Here is a 22,939-nt window from a genome sequence, read left to right on the forward strand (position 1 = left end):
AGTTAGGAGCTGGTTGGCTGTTACTTTAACTCCATTCACTCCATCCACTTTATCTCCACACAAGGTGATGGAGCATTCCTCTAGTGTACATCTGTGTAATAGAGCATTCCTCTAGTGTACGTCTGGGTGATGGAGCATTCCTCTAGTGTATGTCTGTGTGATGGAGCATTCCGCTAGTGTACATCTGTGTGATGGAGCATTCCTCTAGTATACGTCTGTGTGATAGAGCATTCCTCTAGTGCAGAGGTTCTCAAACTCGGTCCTCAGGACCCCACACAGTGAATGTTTTGCAGGTAACCCAGCAGGTGCACAGGTGTATTAATTACTCACTGACACATTTTAAAAGGTCCACAGGTGTAGCTAATTATTTCACTTGTGATTCTGTGAGGAGACCTGCAAAACATGCACTGTGTGGGGTCCTGAGGACCGAGTTTGAGAACCTATGCTCTAGTGTACGTCTGTGTGATGGACCATTCCTCTAGTGTACGTCTGTGTGACGGAGCATTCCTCTAGTGTACGTCTGTGTGATGGAGCATTCCTCTAGTGTATGTCTGTGTGATGGAGCATTCCTCTAGTGTACGTCTGTGTGATGGAGCATTCCTCTAGTGTACGTCTGTGTGATGGAGCATTCCTCTAGTGTACGTCTGTGTGATGGAGCATTCCTCTAGTGTATGTCTGTGTGATGGAGCATTCCTCTAGTGTACATATGTGTGATGGAGCATTCCTCTAGTGTATGTCTGTGTGATGGAGCTTTCCGCTAGTGTACATCTGTGTGATGGACTGAGCAAACTCTGCATATCTGAGCAGTGCTGAACTGCGCTAATAGATTGGATAACCACCATTGATGCAACATAGGCTGCAATATTGACTCCTCGAGGGTCCCCTGTGTGAAGAAGGGCCTACCTTGTAAATTTCTCAAAATTTGGCCACTGTGACTGTAGTGCTGTGGAAGAGATCACAGCTGTATGCTGAAACACCCCATGACACTCCCATAACTTGTCCATAACACTCCCATGACACGCCCATGACACTCCCATAACACGTCCATGACACTCCCATGACACGTTCATGACACTCCCATAACACGCCTATGACACCTCCTCTATTAGCAGTCACTTTAAGTCAACCTTCCCGTCCCCACCCTGAAACTCCCGTGGATCACAGAAGCCATCTCATGTCATAGCATGTGTCATATGCAGATGCGTACACCATCTGACACCTTGGTATGTGTGAGCAGTAAGGGTTCCAAGGCTTTTCGTTCATGTGCAGTCATAAATAATTGCTCAGTTGTACAAACTTTGGCACTGCATGCATCTCTAAATCAGGCCCATTGTGTAGATGTGGAGGTTACTGAGGGTGGGATGCATACCTAAAGATGCAGGCAAACCTCTGAAAATGCTGCTTTCTGAGGTTTGGCGGCTTACCGCACATGCACTAAGCTTAAGAGTTCAATACATTCCGGAACTTGGATGCAGTATTATTGGCTTCAATTAGTCTTTTCCTCTCAGAGGGATCAGTACCCCCCACGGTGCGTGCATCGGTCCTTTCCACACTGGAACTTCTTTATCACATAAACCTAGCAGCATGTCTTTTGGAGGCAAAGAGTAAGACACATGTAGAGAATTGAACCTCTTCAGAGAAAGTGCCCTAGACAGACTAGAACTCATGGCCCCAGCACTATAATATATATATAATGTAATCATGTGATCACTACCTAATAACCTCTGGAGCACAATGGCTTAAATATAAGGGTTTGGTACAGGTTCCTGGGGCATAGAATGCTGGCGGTCAAGCAATATGCTCTATGCTGCAAGAGATGCCAGGGTAAGTCTGTCACTGCGTGACTGCTAATAAGCACTGCATACATAGCTCAAGCCAGCCTTAACTTTCTCTCTGTAGTGTGTCTTGTTCCTTAGGATTTAACTGAGACCTAGTTGGCATTCCCAATGCAAATTTCCTTCCTTATTGTTTACACTACGTCCACAATACTTAATAAACCGTTCATATGCCTAAGTTGTAAACTAAACAAAGGAAACAGTTTCAGACTTCCTATTAGCGGTTTATAAACAAAGCCATACATCACTATTAGTTTAATTACCATGATAAAAATCATTATTGCTGCATGGCTTTGGTTTAAAGCCATCTAATTTGACATTCAAGAATGACCCACAAAAAAAATATTGCTCCAATTTATGTATAATCAAGAAGTTTTGTGACATGTCAATAAAAAAACAGAAGGATGTATTCTGGAAAATCTGCCATCAGACCAGTATACTGCAGTTGTAGTGTGAAGTTTCTTTGGGCTGCAACTACACAATAATGAATGGCTTTCTCCACCGGTTTGATACTGTGCTACCAGGCACTTTAAAAGGCTCTTACCCAATTAAATGGAAGATGCACATAATGAATACAGGCATGTTTTTATTAATTAGTTGTTTAATACTATTTTATATATATATATATATATATATATATATATATATATAAATATATTGTTCTTATTTTTGTAATGTTGGCTAAATTCTTGTATTATGCTTGTGAATCTTTCATAAAAAAAACTAATAGTGAATTACACTGTAAACCACACTGTAGTTTCCTGGTGTTCTTTATGGCTCTGTCCAGTAAAATAAATATATATACAGTATATACAGACTTTTACCCATGAGTAAAAATAACAAGTATTGGGAAAATAAGGCAACTTACTAACACTTATAAACCATAGTTGCAAATATTTAATAGATTCCATGAGGGAGATTACAGAAGGCAGGTGGGTGGTGTTGGCAGTATGGTGTGGTAAATTGCTCAGTAGTAACCCCCATCCCACCCGCAGCTCAATGCCATGGTTCATCACGCATTCTAGGCTCTCATCTGTGAGAAAGCCTATTTAACAAACATCACTATTCTCTACTGTTATCATCTGACATGGAGATAACATAACAAAATCACTTTACTGTATACTTGTAAAAAGGCATTTTTAAATGAATTAATGTTTCAAAATGTTTTTTATATTTAAAACCTGTCTACAGTGTTATGAAAAAAAAGCGTTCTTTGTGTGTCAACTAGCAATAAAATATTAGCTTGTGTCAACAAGCATTAAAACAATAAAAATAGCATTAACAGGGAATACAAGCAATAAAATGAGATGGTGATTAGCGATAATATTATAGGTCTTTTCCAATATTTACCTCTAAGAAGCCAGATGAGTGTGTTTATAACCTGTTTATGGCTGGAAAGCCTCCTTACTCTAAAGTTTCCCTGTCACTTCCCTGCTGTTCTTCTGTAGCGCCAGTGGTCTCTTCCCCCTGCTGATGCTTTATGCTCCATGCTTGGTGGGAACCGTGGGAGGACGGATTGTGTCAGTATTGGGGATATTAGTCTGCAGCGCTGGTTAAACCCAATGCGTTTCGTATTTGGTGTATTATATGAAGGATACTAATTGCTGTAGTGAAAGGTCCTTTTATGTAAAGAGAAGCCTACCCCGGCTCCCACCAAGAGTGGAGCACAGAGACTGGAGAATTTACACTTACGGGATGATGTAGAGTTGGATACATTTTGCACCAAAAGTGCAGGCATAAAACGCACCCATAATGATACATTTTGCTCAGCCTTGCTCAGCTCTGCAAGGGTAACACATATGCAAGTTTTATGGAAGGAGACATCAGTGGTTTATGTGCTAGGCTGATGCCATAAAAAACAGTAAGATATGTGTTTGGTTTACACAGTGAGTGTAAAGTTTTATTACCCAATTTTTACACAATATACACAATATAGTACTGTAATGAGGTATCATCTCCATTATATAGTTTGTGTCTGCATAGTGTTAATAAAAATAATAAACTCACATTTATTATTCCCATGTAAAATACAGTTTTTACAGACGCAAATACAAAATGACAGAACTACTAGGAACACCTGTATTGTGTCTGCATCTTTTGTTGGAGATTGTGTGTTACTTTATGCAAATGCTGCTACAATGTCCTTCCCTGGTATAAAGCTGTTCGGCTGTATGTGCAAGGACTGAGACACTGATTGTCAGCATCCATATACACTGAAATGGGAAATATGCGTCTTTAGATGAACAATCGGTCACACTATCAAAACTTGCGTCAGCCCTATGATAAGTGTAGTTTCTCTGTATGAGTAAGGCCTCCTATGTGAGTGGATGTTCATCTCTGTGCGTAAACGCCTGCAAAACTCTGAAACTGCGTGCAGAATCTGGATGCGTGCAACTTAGATGCATAGACAGAAGAAAGATATTGCTCAACTGCATCTGACATCGCTGCTACGTCCAACTCAGAACCTGGCCCTTTCAGTGCACTTAAATACAAACATCCATTGTCTTCCCATTTCAAAAAACAAATGTGAATTGGCTTTCCCACTGTGGACAGATTGCAAATATAAAATACTAGTAATAGTATCAGTGTGATGGATCAAGATACACTCTGTCAAACAGAAATAGCTGCCAATCATTATTATCATCATCATCGTGTATCTAGCACCCACAAGTTATAGTCCTCTTGGCAGGTGCATGTACTGTATAGGGCCAGATGTAATGAAGCCCGAGTTGGCCGAAAGTGCAGGTTCCCGACCGACCGAACTCTGATTTTTTTTTTTAAACGTCAATCATGTGCAAGGCAAAACAAAGGCTTGTAAATGATTGCCGCTTTAAAAAAAAGTCTGAGTTCGGCCAGGAACCCGCACCTTCGGCCAGCTTGGACTTCATTACATCCGTCCATATGTCTTCACAATGGTCTTCTTGAGACGCATTTGATTGACCACACCAAGCTGAGGGTGTAAGGAATCGTAAGTCTAAGGAATCGATGCTTGAGGGTGTAAGGAATCGTAACCAGAAAACTGAAGTAAAAAAATAAGGGAAAGTGATCATCAGGCCCTTAGTTCAGAACATGGGACCCCTGGACTAGCATAACTAAACTGCTTTAGAACACTAAATACTACTACTACTATCCACATGGTTGGGAACAGTAACCTGTGGTGAACGAAGTGGAGTGTGCCACCATTCTTGAAGTGTGGCAAGTGAATCGAGACCACGAGGATACGTGTTTTACTGTTCTGAACAAGTTTAATCATGCCCTGAATTGTTATGCTAATCCGGGAGTCCTATATTCTGAACTTGAACCTATTTCCTGTATTACATAACTATTGGGACCTCTTTATGGGTACACACAATTTTTGAAGTACACAGCTAATGCCATCTTCCGTTGGTGCAAGCAGGCAGTATACATGGAGGCCTTCTCTGATCCTTCCAATGTGTGTGTGCAGCTCCTCCTCACATTCCTCCACTTGTAGCTATGGTTGCACAAACTTAATTCCACAATACAAATAAAATTATAATGTTGGCAGTTTTGATTTCAGGCATCACAACTATAATTATAGTTACATATTTTTATTAATGTAACTGTCAGAAGAACTAGTGATGCATGAGAAGCTTTGTTAGGGATAAGAGGGTTTGTGGGGGGGGGGGGCAGCTCTCATTCTGATGGCTTAACTCCCTCTATCCAGATACTTGGTGGCTAAGGGTCTATGTACTAAGCCTTGGAGAGAGATAAAGTGGATAGAGATAAAGTGCCAGCCAATCAGACCCTAACTGGCAAGTTACTGGCTGAGTCCACTTTATCTCCATCCAAGGCTTAGTAAATTGACCCCTAAGTTCAGCGGCAACTGCTGTAGATTACACAATTCTGATTATGATGGGTTTATACCATCTACGCTGCTCCACACAACAGAGGCTTATTCCCTTGATGGGGCTTGGTCCCAAGGGAGGGGCTTAACAGGGGCCCCAGTATACCACTGGAAACCCCTTATCATTCGCCCCTGGAGGATCTTGATTTGGTGTGCACACACATTCAAGGTGAAACTGGGAAGTCTTTCATGTCTGTGGGAGACTGAGGCAACTCAGACCGATGAGGACTTCTCCATGACAGCTAGTTTTCAGAAGAGCTGTGCTGGCATCAGTGGCATGATACTATCTACAGATATTATTTATTTCTCATTGCCACCTGTTTATATTGGATGTCATTTATCAGACATTTTCAAAATTAACGATTAATAGGCAAATTAGGTTTTAAACAATGATATTTTGATATTCCGTTTGGCTAATAATATTAGCTTTGCAGCATTAAGACGTGCCTAATATTTGATATTTGTTTTCAGCGCAACTATTGTACATTTAGTTTTACAGTCATTCAACTGGCGGACATAACATTACAGGTGGAGGAGAGCATAAGCAGTATATAATCACAGCATGAGGAGATGCTAACAAGCCTCATCAAAATGCAGCATGGTTTTAAAATGTTGAGCTTTGGCACCAGAACGAGACATTGTAGTATGCTGGCAGTTTGCATCTCCAACAAAAACAGGAGCATGATATCCAATCATTTCCTCTGGCTACAGAGCACAAAAATTCTGGATGGGAAGAGCAAGTCTCCATCAGTAACTCTGAGTGTTCTTGTATATTTTATTTAGTGTGCTGTATACGGATTGAGACCTATCATTATGCAATAATGTTATTCCACATAGACACATTAGTATGCCAAAAAAGTTTTAAAAGCTTCTTTATTTTATTTTTGAAATCAGCGTAATCATAAAGGATTGTGAGAGGCAAGATGGAATCCACAGATAGCTATATTATATATTATTAACATATTGAATTGTACTTTGGTAAAAAAATTGAGGTGTGTTTACTAAAGCTACATATATAGTGCAAAAGAAAAATAAAACATAAAGAAGATAGGCCCAGATTTATCAAGCCTTGGAGAGTAATAAATAGCACGGTGATAAAGTACCAGCCAACCAGCTCCTATCTATCATTTATCAAACACAGCCTGCCACATGGAAGTTAGGAGCTGATCGGTTGATACTTTACCACTGTGCTATTTATCACTCTCCAAGGTTTGATAAATGGGGGCCATAATATTTTGGGAGTTCCCCATAGACAGTCAAAACTAGTAGTGGAGCATTAGTGGAGTGGAGTTTTTATGTGTTATAGTTATAGTGTTATGTGGAGTGGAGTTTTTATGTGTTATATTCTGGATTTTGTTTTTTATTAGATTCAATTTTTTTTCTTCATTTTTAAATTGGTTATGTTTCGCAATTTTTTTCAACAGCTGCAACAGTTATATTTAAGAGTAACACATAAAAGAAATAAAAATCTCATTAGAGAGCACCAGATCTTGATCCTGCATGGGTAGGCAGGAAATAGGCCGCATATGCATATTGACCTTTCAGTTGTCAGTCCCGTGTGTGGAGATATTCCTTGCATTATATATGTATTGAGTTTTTGTTCTTTAGTATGACTTTAGTTATTTACTGGCAAGTTTTATGGTTTTTGTTTTAATCTCAGCAACAAAGCACCATCAAGACTGCACTGCGTACAGATGGTATGCTGGGCCTCAACTCAGCACAGCGTTTGGACGGAATAAAGGCCTCTAGAACAGAGCAGCTTTGCATACTGTACACCCGAAGGTATGTTATATGTTATATGATAGTCTGGATATTGCATTTCAAAGAGGAATTTGCAAATGCTGTATATACATAGTGGTAATTAGTTTGTTCATTTTACCAATCCATTTTAAAGGATGATATTGCAGATATTCAGTTATCTTACACATTATTTGTTCTTTCTCTTCATTTTTGGATGCATTAAAGTGCATGTATGATCTACTGAATATAGAGCGGAAGCAACAATTTTGTAGACTGATCCAATATTATTATCCAGTACTTATTACTAGGTAACTAGGGCCATTGTATGAGCATTGTTACTGGTTTCTTATTGAATTGAACTTGTATACTAATGAAAATGTGTGGCTGCATTCACTGTGTAGACTTATCAGGTGCATTTTTATTATTCCATGTGAAATATCCTCATACTTGCTGGGTCATTTATTAGTATTGTGAAAAATCCCTATTAATTATTAGGGATGTGCACTTGAAATTTTTCGGGTTTTGTGTTTTGGTTTTGGGTTCGGTTCCGCGGCCGTGTTTTGGGTTCGAACGCGTTTAGGCAAAACCTCACCGAATTTTTTTTGTCGGATTCGGGTGTGTTTTGGATTCGGGTGTTTTTTTCAAAAAACCCTAAAAAACAGCTTAAATCATAGAATTTGGGGGTCATTTTTAGTCATTATATTATTTTTAGTCCTAAAATTTGCACCGAGGTCGCTGGATGACTAAGCTAAGCGACCCAAGTGGCCGACACAAACACCTGGCCCATCTAGGAGTGGCACTGCAGTGTCACGCAGGATGGCCCTTCCAAAAAACACTCCCCAAACAGCACATGACGCAAAGAAAAAAAGAGGCGCAATGAGGTAGCTGTGTGACTAAGCTCAACGACCCAAGTGGCCGACACAAACACCTGGCCCATCTAGGAGTGGCACTGCAGTGTCACGCAGGATGGCCCTTCCAAAAAACACTCCCCAAACAGCACATGACGCAAAGAAAAAAAGAGGCGCAATGAGGTAGCTGTGTGACTAAGCTCAACGACCCAAGTGGCCGACACAAACACCTGGCCCATCTAGGAGTGGCACTGCAGTGTCACGCAGGCTGGCCCTTCAAAAAACTACTCCCCAAACAGCACATGACGCAAAGAAAAAAAGAGGCGCAATGAGGTAGCTGTGTGAGTAAGCTAAGCGACCCTAGTGGCCGACACAAACACCTGGCCCATCTAGGAGTGGCACTGCAGTGTCACGCAGGATGGCCCTTCAAAAAATATTCCCCAAACAGCACATGACGCAAAGAAGAAAAAAAAGAGGCGCAAAGAGGTAGCTGTGTGAGTAAGCTAAGCGACCCTAGTGGCCGACACAAACACCTGGCCCATATAGGAGTGGCACTGCAGTGTCACGCAGGATGGCCCTTCAAAAAAATACTCCCCAAACAGCACATGACGCAAAGAAAAATTAAAGAAAAAAGAGGTGCAAGATGGAATTGTCCTTGGGCCCTCCCACCCACCCTTATGTTGTATAAACAGGACATGCACACTTTAACCAACCCATCATTTCAGTGACAGGGTCTGCCACACGACTGTGACTGAAATGACGGGTTGGTTTGGACCCCCACCAAAAAAGAAGCAATTAATCTCTCCTTGCACAAACTGGCTCTACAGAGGCAAGATGTCCACCTCATCATCTTCCTCCGATATATCACCGTGTACATCCCCCTCCTCACAGATTATCAATTCGTCCCCACTGGAATCCACCATCTCAGCTCCCTGTGTACTTTGTGGAGGCAATTGCTGCTGGTCAATGTCTCCACGGAGGAATTGATTATAATTCATTTTAATGAACATCATCTTCTCCACATTTTCTGGAAGTAACCTCGTGCGCCGATTGCTGACAAGGTGAGCGGCGGCACTAAACACTCTTTCGGAGTACACACTTGTGGGAGGACAACTTAGGTAGAATAAAGCCAGTTTGTGCAAGGGCCTCCAAATTGCCTCTTTTTCCTGCTAGTATAAGTACGGACTGTCTGACGTGCCTACTTGGATGCGGTCACTCATATAATCCTCCACCATTCTTTCAATGGGGAGAGAATCATATGCAGTGCCAGTAGACGACATGTCCGTAATCGTTGGCAGGTCCTTAAGTCCGGACCAGATGTCAGCATCAGCAGTCGCTCCAGACTGCCCTGCATCACCGCCAGCGGGTGGGCTCGGAATTCTGAGCCTTTTCCTCGCACCCCCAGTTGCGGGAGAATGTGAAGGAGGAGATGTTGACAGGTCACGTTCCGCTTGACTTGACAATTTTCTCACCAGCAGGTCTTTGAACCCCAGCAGACTTGTGTCTGCCGGAAAGAGAGATCCAAGGTAGGTTTTAAATCTAGGATCGAGCACGGTGGCCAAAATGTAGTGCTCTGATTTCAACAGATTGACCACCCGTGAATCCTTGTTAAGCGAATTAAGGGCTCCATCCACAAGTCCCACATGCCTAGCGGAATCGCTCTGTGTTAGCTCCTCCTTCAATGTCTCCAGCTTCTTCTGCAAAAGCCTGATGAGGGGAATGACCTGACTCAGGCTGGCAGTGTCTGAACTGACTTCACGTGTGGCAAGTTCAAAAGGTTGCAGAACCTTGCACAACGTTGAAATCATTCTCCACTGCGCTTGAGACAGGTGCATTCCACCTCCTATATCGTGCTCAGTTGTATAGGCTTGAATGGCCTTTTGCTGCTCCTCCAACCTCTGAAGCATATAGAGGGTTGAATTCCACCTCGTTACCACTTCTTGCTTCAGATGATAGCAGGGCAGGTTCAGGCGTTTTTGGTGGTGCTCCAGTCTTCTGTACGTGGTGCCTGTACGCCGAAAGTGTCCCGCAATTCTTCTGGCCACCGACAGCATCTCTTGCACGCCCCTCTCGTTTTTAAATAATTCTGCACCACCAAATTCAAGGTATGTGCAAAACATGGGACGTGCTGGAATTTGCCCAGATTTAATGCACACACAATATTGCTGGCGTTGTCCGATGCCACAAATCCACAGGAGAGTCCAATTGAGGTAAGCCATTCCGCGATGATCTTCCTCAGTTGCCGTAAGAGGTTTTCAGCTGTGTGCGTATTCTGGAAACCGGTGATACAAAGCGTAGCCTGCCTAGGAAAGAGTTGGCGTTTGTGAGATGCTGCTACTGGTGCCGCCGCTGCTGTTCTTGCGGCGGGAGTCCATACATCTACCCAGTGGGCTGTCACAGTCATATAGTCCTGACACTGCCCTGCTCCACTTGTCCACATGTTCGTGGTTAAGTGGACATTGGGTACAGCTGCATTTTTTAGGACACTGGTAACTCTTTTTCTGAGGTCTGTGTACATTTTCGGTATCGCCTGCCTAGAGAAATGGAACCTAGATGGTATTTGGTACCGGGGACACAGTACCTCCAACAAGTCTCTAGTTGGCTCTGCAGTAATGATGGATACCGGAACCACGTTTCTCACCACCCAGGATGCCAAGGCCTCAGTTATCCGCTTTGCAGCAGGATGAATGCTGTGATATTTCATCTTCCTCGCAAAGGACTGTTGGACAGTCAATTGTTTGGTGGAAGTAGTAAAAGTGGTCTTACGACTTCCCCTCTGGGATGACCATCGACTCCCAGCAGCAACAACAGCAGCGCCAGCAGCAGTAGGCGTTACACGCAAGGATGCATCGGAGGAATCCCAGGCAGGAGAGGACTCGTCAGAATTGCCAGTGACATGGCCTGCAGGACTATTGGCATTCCTGGGGAAGGAGGAAATTGACACTGAGGGAGTTGGTGGGGTGGTTTGCGTGAGCTTGGTTACAAGAGGAAGGGATTTACTGGTCAGTGGACTGCTTCCGCTGTCGCCCAAAGTTTTTGAACTTGTCACTGACTTATTATGAATGCGCTGCAGGTGACGTATAAGGGAGGATGTTCCGAGGTGGTTAACATCCTTACCCCTACTTATTACAGCTTGACAAAGGCAACACACGGCTTGACAAATGTTGTCCGCATTTCTGTTGAAATACTTCCACACCGAAGAGCTGATTTTTTTGGTATTTTCACCAGGCATGTCAATGGCCATATTCCTCCCACGGACAACAGGTGTCTCCCCGGGTGCCTGACTTAAACAAACCACCTCACCATCAGAATCCTCCTTGTCAATTTCCTCCCCAGCGCCAGCAACACCCATATCCTCCTCATCCTGGTGTACTTCAACACTGACATCTTCAATCTGACTATCAGGAACTGGACTGCAGGTGCTCCTTCCAGCACTTGCAGGGGGCGTGCAAATGGTGAAAGGCAAATGCTCTTCACGTCCACTGTTGGGAAGGTCAGGCATCGCAACCGACACAATTGGACTCTCCTTGTGGATTTGGGATTTCGAAGAACGCACAGTTCTTTGCTGTGCTTTTGCCAGCTTGAGTCTTTTCATTTTTCTAGCGAGAGGCCGAGTGCTTCCATCCTCATGTGAAGCTGAACCACTAGCCATGAACATAGGCCAGGGCCTCAGCCGTTCCTTGCCACTCCGTGTGGTAAATGGCATATTGGCAAGTTTACGCTTCTCCTCCGACAATTTTATTTTAGATTTTTGAGTCCTTTTTTTACTGATATTTGGTGTTTTGGATTTTACATGCTCTGTACTATGACATTGGGCATCGGCCTTGGCAGACGACGTTGATGGAATTTCATCGTCTCGGCAATGACTAGTGGCAGCAGCTTCAGCACAAGGTGGAAGTGGATCTTGATCTTTCCCTATTTTTGGAACCTCAACATTTTTGTTCTCCATATTTTAATAGGCACAACTAAAAGGCACCTCAGGTAAACAATGGAGATGGATGGATACTAGTATACTTATGGATGACGAGCGACTGCCGACACAGAGGTAGCTACAGCCGTGGACTACCGTACTGTGTCTGCTGCTAATATAGACTGGATGATAATGAGATAAAATTAAAATATATATATATATCACACTAGTACTGCAGCCGGACAGGTATATATTATGTAATGACGGACCTGCTGGACACTGTCTGTCAGCACTGCAGACTCCTAAAGTAAGCTACTAGTATCAAGAAGCTAGAAAAAAAAAAAAACACGGGTAGGTGGTATACAATTATGGATGGACGAGCGACTGCCGACACAGAGGTAGCTACAGCCGTGGACTACCGTACTGTGTCTGCTGCTAATATAGACTGGATGATAATGAGATAAAATTAAAATATATATATATATTACACTAGTACTGCAGCCGGACAGGTATATATTATGTAATGACGGACCTGCTGGACACTGTCTGTCAGCACTGCAGACTCCTAAAGTAAGCTACTAGTATCAAGAAGATAGAAAGAAAAAAAAACCACGGGTAGGTGGTATACAATTATGGATGGACGAGCGACTGCCGACACAGAGGTAGCTACAGCCGTGGACTACCGTACTGTGTCTGCTGCTAATATAGACTGGATGATAAGGAGATAAAATTAAAATATATATATATATATCACACTAGTACTGCAGCCGGACAGGTATATATTATGTAATGACGGACCTGCTGGACACTGTCTGTCAGCACTGCAGACTCCTAAAGTAAGCTACTAGTATCAAGAAGATAGAAAAAAAAAACCACGGGTAGGTGGTATACAATTATGGATGGACGAGCGACTGCCGACACAGAGGTAGCTACAGCCGTGGACTACCGTACTGTGTCTGCTGCTAATATAGACTGGATGATAATGAGATAAAATTAAAATATATATATATATCACACTAGTACTGCAGCCGGACAGGTATATATTATGTAATGACGGACCTGCTGGACACTGTCTGCAGAATGCGTTTATAAAAACACCACACGACGAGTGTTTAACTTTTTCAGGCAGACAATCACAATATACTAGTGGTCAGCAGACAATCACAATATACTGGTGGTCAGTGGTCACTGGTCAGTCACACTGGCAGTGGCACTCTGGCAGCAAAAGTGTGCACTGTACTTAAAATATGTACTCCTGCTATAACTGCTCCCCAGTCTCCCCCACAATTAAGCTGTGTGAACAGTGAGCACTCAGCACAGTCAGATAATGATATACAGTATTACATATGATGCAGCACACTGGGCTGAGCACAGATATGATATGTGACTGTGTCACACTGTGTATCGTTTTTTTTCAGGCAGAGAACGGATTAATTAAACTGGTGGTGGTCACTGGTCACTGGTCACACTATCAGCAAGTAGTACTCCGTCCTAAGCAGACAATCACAATATACTGGTGGTCAGTGTGGTCACTGGTCAGTCACACTGGCAGTGTGGCACTCTGGCAGCAAAAGTGTGCACTGTACTTAAAATATATTATTTATGTACTCCTGCTCTAACTGCTCCCCAGTCTCCCCCACAATTAAGCTGTGTGAGCAGTGAGCACTCAGCACAGTCAGATATACAGTATTACATATGATGATGCAGCACACTGAGGCTGAGCACAGATATGGTATGTGACTGTGTCACACTGTGTATCGTTTTTTTTCAGGCAGAGAACGGATTAATTAAACTGGTGGTCACTGGTCACACTATCAGCAAGTAGTACTCCTAATATGCTCCCCAAAATTAGTAAATCAAGTGTCACTCTCTACTACTCTCTAGTCTACTCTAAACGGAGAGGACGCCAGCCACGTCCTCTCCCTATCAATCTCAATGCACGTGTGAAAATGGCGGCGACGCGCGGCTCCTTATATAGAATCCGAGTCTCGCGATAGAATCCGAGCCTCGCGAGAATCCGACAGCGGGATGATGACGTTCGGGCGCGCTCGGGTTAACCGAGCAAGGCGGGAGGATCCGAGCCTGCTCGGCCCCGTGTAAAAAAAACTGAAGTTCGGCGGGTTCGGATTCCGAGAAACCGAACCCGCTCATCACTATTAATTATCATTACTTTTTGCTGAAAATGCGGCATTAAGAAATTATTTTAAAGTGGAATTTATGAAATGTGTCTTGCCAGGACACAGGCTCTAATAAGCTCCTCTTCTGGTGAAGAGTAAAGCTATCACTTTAATTTCAGGTTTCGGACCCAGCATGACAAATGCACATCAGTGGCCACCAGATGTGCGAGTGCAGACTGAAGGGGAGGAATCTAAAGTATTGCAGTAGGAAAAATATTGCCATATTGTAGCCTATACTCTACAGTTGGCTAACACCATTTAAAGATGGTGTTAGCTGCCGAAGCTCTGAAAACCTAAGCATTGCATATCTGCTGTGTCACTCACCTAATGATGGCCTCACTTCTCAAATAATGCAGAAATTCTCTGAAAATGTCCATTTAAATAGACCCCTGAATGTTTGCAAAATAAATGCATTAAGGAAATTCTTTTATGTTCATACATGGTATAAGACAAGCTATTGTAGTATTTTTTAATATGTACTTTCTTTTTCATATTTTTTTCTTTTTTTAACCTATACACATGGATAATAGCTGTGAAACCATGTGAGGGAGATTTATTAAACTTTTTGGGCTGTATTATGTGTTTTGTTAACTGAGATTTGCTAAATGAAAAACTGCTTGTTATGTTTCATGGTATCAAAGCACCAGTTCTGAAACTGGCATCCCGTGTTTTAGTTGTAAAAATTATAAAAGCAGATATACAGTACTGTACCTAAAACTATAAACAGTTTTAACTATCTGGCTTATGAGAACAGAGAAAAAAATTAGTAAGGTTTTTATTAGGGTGTCAACATTGACCCATAAATTGGGGGCAATAATAATTTATATATTTATTATGTTGATAAGGAGACAATATCAACATATTATTTAATCACGGAGTAATAGTACTTAACTTTACCATTTAAAAATGTGACAATATAAATGTATTATTTGATTAAAGAAATAATATATATATATATATATATATATATACACACAGTATATATATATATATATATATACACAGTATATATATATATATATATACATATATATATAGATATAGATATATGTATATATGTATAGTTCCCAGTAAGAAACAGCGACACTTGAGGATTTGTGCAATCACAAACGTGTATTCAAAGTACACATGCCAACGTTTCGGGGCCAACAAGCCCCTTTGTCAAGGTGTGTGAACTGTGTATAATAAAAACCAAATACCTTTTATCTAGAAGAAGCCTGCCAGTGCTCTGTTCTCGGTCAGAGACGCGGACTCCCGCAGTACTTCCGGTCCTTACTGATGATCTCACTGTGGCTGCGCCTGTTGGTTGCCCTAGCAACCTGGAAACCGCTCCGTGCTTGAATCGGCGCTTTGAGATCAAAGAAATAAAAACGTGTAGTGAAAAGTACCTCTAGAAGTGTGCACTATTCATGTACAGAAACCCTACCACCTTAAGGAACATTAGCACAAATAAACATCAGTTAAATAACCAATTTACATACTACTGGCTGCGGGGGTAGGGCTGAGCTCATGTCCAGGGAAAAATTGGGGTGGCGCCCGCTAATATATGCCTGTTAGAGAGCGTGTGTGTGCCTGTCATCAAAACCATCCAAGGGGGCTCCAAAAGGACCGTGATTCATGTATGAGCCGCTGATATATGTGGCTGTGATTAATATATGAACCGCTAATATATGCAGCTGAAAGAAATGTGTATGTGTCATGAAAAAGTGCTAGGTGCTGTACTAATGAGTGCTTTTTAAAGCAGAGAACTGCTATAACTCGCGTGGTTGGCTAAAACCGGCCAGACTGCCGTTTATACTACGTGATGCAAGGAAGAAAGAGAAAAGAAAACGAACTGAGAGATAGAGGGGATGAAAAAGGGGAAATGAGAAGAAAACCCGGAAAAAAAAGGAAAGAGAAAGAAGAGTGAAAGACAAGTGAATGTGAGATAAAAGATAAGGCAACAGGGGTGAAGGGGACAGTGCAGCTACACTATCATATATATATATATATATATATATATATGTATGTATATATATATATATATATATATATAATTTAAATAGAAGACTTATAATGTGTGACTTATAATTGGGGACATTTTTTGGGGGTGGCGGTTTCCTGACTGTCCAATAGATTCCAGACCCGGGCTGACCAGTTTGGAAATGGTTAACATTATGGCAGGGGGAACCACTGGTGCATGTGACCTCCCAGAATGGCTCAGCCTGGTGCTGTTATTAAAAGAAATAGGTAGAAAACCCCCCCACACATGTTCCCTACCACAACTTCTCCCTCCCATTTTCAAACACCAGACCAGGCTCAAAGGTCCAGGGCTAGTTCTGAATTTTTTTATTTTATTTTGAAATTGAGGGGGGACCACACATTTTTTTTCTTTCATTGTTAAGTATTTCTAGAGTTTTAAACAGAATTAAGCCTGCACAGATCATATAGATTTGTGCCGTGCTTCTCTCAAACTCATCTGCTACAGGCAAGTCTACTTTTTTGTCAGGTTTTGCTGCAGTTTTCAAAACCCCTGCTTAATTAATCCGGGGTTTTTATTCTATTCTGTTCTAAAGTGTGCTTATTTGGTGGTTTTAAAGGTGCATCTGACCTTAGTAAATCTGCAGATACCAAAATCACTGCAAAACTGCTGGAAGTTAGAACCCGCCGCTTAGTACATTTTGTCCTTATTCTCCAAACCATTGTATAACAAACCTCATTCAATGTGTGTACTCTATAACGGTTTGCAAAGAGTTTTAATTAGTACTGTATGAGAAAAGTATAAAATGTTAAAGATTCTATATACATTTTTTTTATTTTGCTCAAAATTATTTTCGCACAATAATCTCCTAAATTATTTACTGTTTTTTGTATTTCTACATCAATAGAGATAACTGATTTACAAAATCATAAGTACAGTATATACCATGTTCGTGTATAACATTCAATATTACTCAGATATTTTATTGGCAATTCGTATACAGTATTGTATTCAAAAGAAAAAAAAATTTGTTTGTGTTAGTTGAATGTTGTGTTTTTATCTGTTTTTTTCTATTTTATTACTGGAACAGCTCTTGCTGTGTGGCCTGTTCTGAATTACAGACTGTCCAGGTATTTCCTAGTATGGAAAAAATGCAGAAAGTGTTTGAAGTTTGTGGCACATAAAACTGGCAATGCTTAGTGTTTCTGGCTGCTATAATAACTTCCTCATGACAAATACTGTAGGTCACTTATTATCTTTAACTGGAAAATAGTACACATATTCAGCCATCTGATATATATTACCTTGTTCATGAAGGTTAAGTAATATATGTAGGTGACATAGAAATAATCCACCATGATAAGAAATACAGGTTGAGTATCCCTTATCCAAAATGCTTGGGACCAGAGGTATTTTGGATATGGGATTTTTCCGTATTTTGGAATAATTGCATACCATAATGATATATCATGGAGATGGGACCTAAGTCTAAGCACAGAATGCATTTATGTTTCATATACACCTTATACATACAGCCTGAAGGTCATTTTACCCAATATTTTTAATAACTTTGTGCATTAAACAAAGTGTGTCTATATTCACACAATTCATTTATGTTTCATATACACCTTATACACACAGCCTGAAGGTCATTTAATACAATATTTTTAATAACTTTGTGTATTAAACAAAGTTTGTGTACATTGAGCCACAGAAAACAAAGATTTCACTATCTCACTCTCACTCAAAAAAGTCCGTATTTCGGAATATTCCGTATTTCGGAATATTTGGATATGGGATACTCAACCTGTATATCTATTGCATGCATGGCAATTATTCTCTGGACAACGGATCATCAAACTGCAACAAATGTGTAGGATTAGGGATCAAAAGAGAAGAAAATCTCATTCTTTTACCCAATGAGCGATTGTCAAGTTAAAATTCTTGAAATTTGTGGAACAATCTACAAAACCAACGACTCAGGGGTATTGCAAACATTTTGCCATTCACTCCAATTCCTGACATAAACACAGATTACCATAATTATATATTGCGTTCACAGTGTGTTTGTTTTACTTGCCTCAAGCTAACTGAATACTAAACATTATTACTGTTAGGGGTAATTCTTTCATGTTTATGTAACTATACCCGTGTCACATCATAAGACTGAAATTAATTCCTAGTGTGTATAAATAATGTATATATAAAATATTCCTGTATTGCGAGTACATATACTATTAAGACATTTTTTACCTATGATTTTTTTTTTTAAATAACTGTGGTGCCGACATTTTTTAATTGAGCGTTCTTTCACCTTCACCATATATGTTAAAACTTCTTTTGCCTCTCTCTCCTATATTGCACACTCATAGACTGGGTGTTATATCTACACCACCCGATTACACTCTTTTTCTTTTAATTTTTTCTTCTTCCTAATCAGGACTATATCCTGCTTATTTTAAGATGTGTGTGATACTTTTTGGCTTTAACCTGTTAATGTATACCTAAAATGTAGATTTTTAAACTGCCAAGTGTGCGTGCTCCTATGTAAGGTACTATAACCTTTAGGGGGTTTATCCCTTTAAAAGCCCTTTATAAGTTCTATCCAATCACAATGCGTGTGCACAGTGGTATCCTGGGACAATGCACCAACAGTTCCCACTATGGGGAATAATGGACAGCTTTAGGAGAGGAAGACTGGCTGAGTGGATAAGCATGGGATGCAGGCTGGGGACAAAGCCGAAGTACAGGGAAGGGTGCATTGGCAGTCAGAGAGGGGGCGAAGCCAGTGGGGTGGGGGAGCATGTGGTCACTCAGGGGAAGATTGGGATCGTGGGGAGGAATAAAGTAATGGAGGGGGTGAGACAAAGCAACAGGGGTTCACAGAGCCAAAACAGGACAGAGATGGGTGCAGCCAGTTAGAAAGGGAGGGGGCAAAGCAGGTTCGTTATACTAATATATATGTGTACAGTATATACAGATATGTACTCATGGGCCAATTTGGGAGCCTATTTGGTCAGTATTAAGTGTGGCAATTTGCTGCAATCATTCCAAACAGCCCCTCTTTGCACACCAGGTCGCGTGAGAATCTTCTAGCGTCTTTTTTTTGCTTCTTTTTTTTTAAGGAGAAAATACATCTTAATCACAGGAGGCTGTATAGTAGTGCAGGATGTTGTTACTTATAAACTGATGTCCAGTTTTAAACGTGGGAAATATATCGGCGATATGGTTATGAAACTTCGTATTTCTAATTTGTCTGAAATTACACCCAAGCACTTTTTGAGCAGTAAATTGGGCTGTTTTAAGTGCTTGGTTGTACAACTTGAGGTTATTTGCTAACAGGTGGTTATTTCTGCCATCCTTATACAGGCAAACAAGTGAAAATTATACGTGACTTAACCTGTTTTTCAACCCATGCAGTGTATATTATTTCTATAACTTGTGGCCTACACTACGTGGATAAAACTGAGCTCCAGTCCAAGGAGAGGATGTCATTACATCGTTCAGCTATACGTGCGACCATCCTCTCCGGAACTGGTGACCAGGCTGTAGCTAGACATTTTACCCATGCTAAACATAGTCTATCCACCATTCGCTATTGAATGATCGATCATGTGCCATCCTCAATTAGAGGAGGGGATCGGGCTAAATTTCTTTTACAACATAAGGCCAAATGGATCTTTTTATTAGATACAGTATCACCAAAAGGCTTAAATGAAAACTTTGGCCTGCATTTCTTTTTGTAATACATTTATATTGTGTGTCTTTTTCCACTATAGTGCCTCTGTGTTATTATGTATCTTTATACATCTTTTTTAACTATAGAGTATGTTTTTATATATAAATATATATCTGTGAATGTAAAATTTGTGCCTTTTCGGTTGTTATAACCTTGTGTTTGAGCACAATTAATTCCCTGTGTGGCAGACTTTATAAACTCCAGAGTCCGGATAATTAGTATCCGCCACACCACCCCCCACCTTGGCGTGACTATATATATATATATATATATATATATATATGTAGAGAGAAATATATACAGCGCCACTTGTGGGATGGGATCTCAGTAGAGGATATAATCATAAACTTACTAAAATATTCTGTTAAAAACACACACGCAACCTTGTTATAGGTGTCTGCCAACCCCTAAGAATGCAATGCTGGTACAGTACTGCTAAAAGGTATGAAAACGGGAGGATAGGGGTACCGACGACCATTGTTGTTACAAGGTATTCACTAAAATTATAATTTATGAGCCAAAAAATATATAAGAGCATAAACAAGTTTTAATAGTATATAAGAGTGAAATATAAAATCTGTAGCACAAATAAAAGCATATGCAATTGCGGTCGAATTCCCGAAATTGTCGAATTTCGGGAATTTTTCGCCAAAAAAAAAAAATCGACAATGCAATTCAGTACTTTCACGGACTTTCAAAATTCGACTTTTTGAAATTCGACTTTTGACAAATTCGACTTTTTTGCAATGATACACATGCTGCAATTCGACCAAAGTCTATTCAATGGAAGTTTGGAAATTCGACAACAGTGCTTTTAGACAGTAAATTCGTCATTTTCAATCCGCCACACTTTGGAGGGTGAAAGCAATAAAAAAAAATTAAAACATGTTTTTTTTGGTGTTTTTTTTTTTTGGTAATAGCATATCTATTTATATTAGAAGGGATTAGGTACTTGGTTTGTCTTTTTTGGAGTCACAAGTATTTTTTATATATTTTTAAAAATATTTTTTTTTTTTTATAGCTGGAACGGTAAAATCAAGGAAAAAAATGGCGTGGGGTCCCCCCTCCAAAGCATAACCAGCCTCGGGCTCTTCGAGCTGGTCCTGGTTCTAAAAATGCGGGGAAAAATTTGACAGGGGATCCCCCGTATTTTTAAAACCAGCACCGGGCTCTGCGCCTGGTGCTGGCGCAAAAAATACGGGGGACAAAAAGAGTAGGGGTCCCCCGTTTTTTTTACACCAGCATCGGGCTCCACTAGCTGGACAGAAAATGCCACAGCTGGGGGTCACTTTTATACAGTGCCCTGCGGCCGTGGCATTAAATATCCAACTAGTCACCCCTGGCCGGGGTACCCTGGGGGAGTGGGGACCCCTTCAATCAAGGGGTCCCCCAGCCACCCAAGGGCCAGGGGTGATGCCCTAGGCTGTCCCCCCCATCCAAGGGCTGCGGATGGGAGGCTGATAGCCTTGAGAAAAATGTCAGAATATTGTTTTTTCCAGTAGTACTACAAGTCCCAGCAAGCCTCCCCCGCAAGCTGGTACTTGGAGAACCACAAGTACCAGCATGCGGGAGAAAAACGGGCCCGCTGGGACCTGTAGTAGTACTACTGGGAAAAAAATACCCAAATAAAAACAGGACACACACACCGTGACAAGTACAACTTTATTACATACTGCCGACACACACATACTTACCTATGTTGACACGCCGACTGCCACAGTCTCCGACGATCCGAGGGTACCTGTGAAAAAATTATACTCACCTTCCAGCGTCCAGAGATAAATCCACGTCCAGAGTATAATAGAGATGAGCGGGTTCGGTTCCTCGGAATCCGAACCCGCCCGAACTTCAGCTTTTTTTACACGGATCCGAGCGACTCGGATCTTCCCGCCTTGCTCGGTTAACCCGAGCGCGCCCGAACGTCATCATGATGCTGTCGGATTCTCGCGAGGCTCGGATTTTATCGCGAGACTCGGATTCTATATAAGGAGCCGCGCGTCGCCGCCATTTTCACACTTGCATTGAGATTGATAGGGAGAGGACGTGGCTGGCGTCCTCTCCATTTAGATTAGAAGAGAGAGAGTGAGATTGAGACAGAGACACTTGATTTACTGGAGCTTAGGAGTACTAGAGAGTGCAGAGTTTACTAGTGACTGACCACTGACCAGTGACCACCAGTGCAGTTTTATTTAATATAATCCGTTCTCTGCCTGAAAAAAACGATACACAGTGACTCAGTCACATACCATATCTGTGCTCAGCCCAGTGTGCTGCATCATCTATGTATGATATCTGACTGTGCTCACACAGCTTAATTGTGGGGGAGACTGGGGAGCAGTTATAGGTTATAGCAGGAGCCAGGAGTACATACATATTATTAAAATTAAACAGTGCACACTTTTGCTGCAGGAGTGCCACTGCCAGTGTGACTGACCAGTGACCTGACCACACTGACCACCAGTATAGTATACTATATTGTGATTGCCTGAAAAAGTTAAACACTCGTCGTGTGACTTGTGTGGTGTTTTTTTATTCTATAAAAAACTCATTCTGCTGACAAACAGTGTCCAGCAGGTCCGTCATTATATAATATATACCTGTCCGGCTGCAGTAGTGATATATATATATTTTTTATATCATTATTTATCATCCAGTCGCAGCAGACACAGTACGGTAGTTCACGGCTGTAGCAACCTCTGTGTCGGCACTCGGCAGTCCATCCATAATTGATTGTATACCACCTACCCGTGGTTTTTTTTTTCTTTCTTCTTTATACATACTACATCTCATTATCATCCAGTCTATATTAGCAGAAGACACAGTACAGTACGGTAGTCCACGGCTGTAGCTACCTCTGTGTAGGCA

The 22,939-nt window shown here is 41.3% G+C and overlaps 1 protein-coding gene across 5 annotated transcripts in view; it reads left to right on the forward strand.

The window, feature by feature from the left end:
* The window catches only part of NGF (nerve growth factor), a 174,397-nt gene that overhangs the window by 131,460 nt on the left and 19,998 nt on the right, over positions 1-22,939 (forward strand). For 3 of the 5 annotated variants that reach the window (XM_063957308.1, XM_063957307.1, XM_063957309.1), the window contains one exon: positions 7,361-7,482. The exons of the other annotated variants lie outside the window; for them this stretch is intronic. The gene's annotated coding sequence lies outside the window, so the exon portion shown is untranslated. The remainder of the gene's footprint in view (positions 1-7,360; positions 7,483-22,939) is intronic. 5 annotated transcript variants of the gene reach the window in all.

Source organism: Pseudophryne corroboree, chromosome 2, assembly GCF_028390025.1.
Source record: "Pseudophryne corroboree isolate aPseCor3 chromosome 2, aPseCor3.hap2, whole genome shotgun sequence".
Classification (NCBI taxonomy): Eukaryota; Metazoa; Chordata; class Amphibia; order Anura; family Myobatrachidae; genus Pseudophryne; species Pseudophryne corroboree.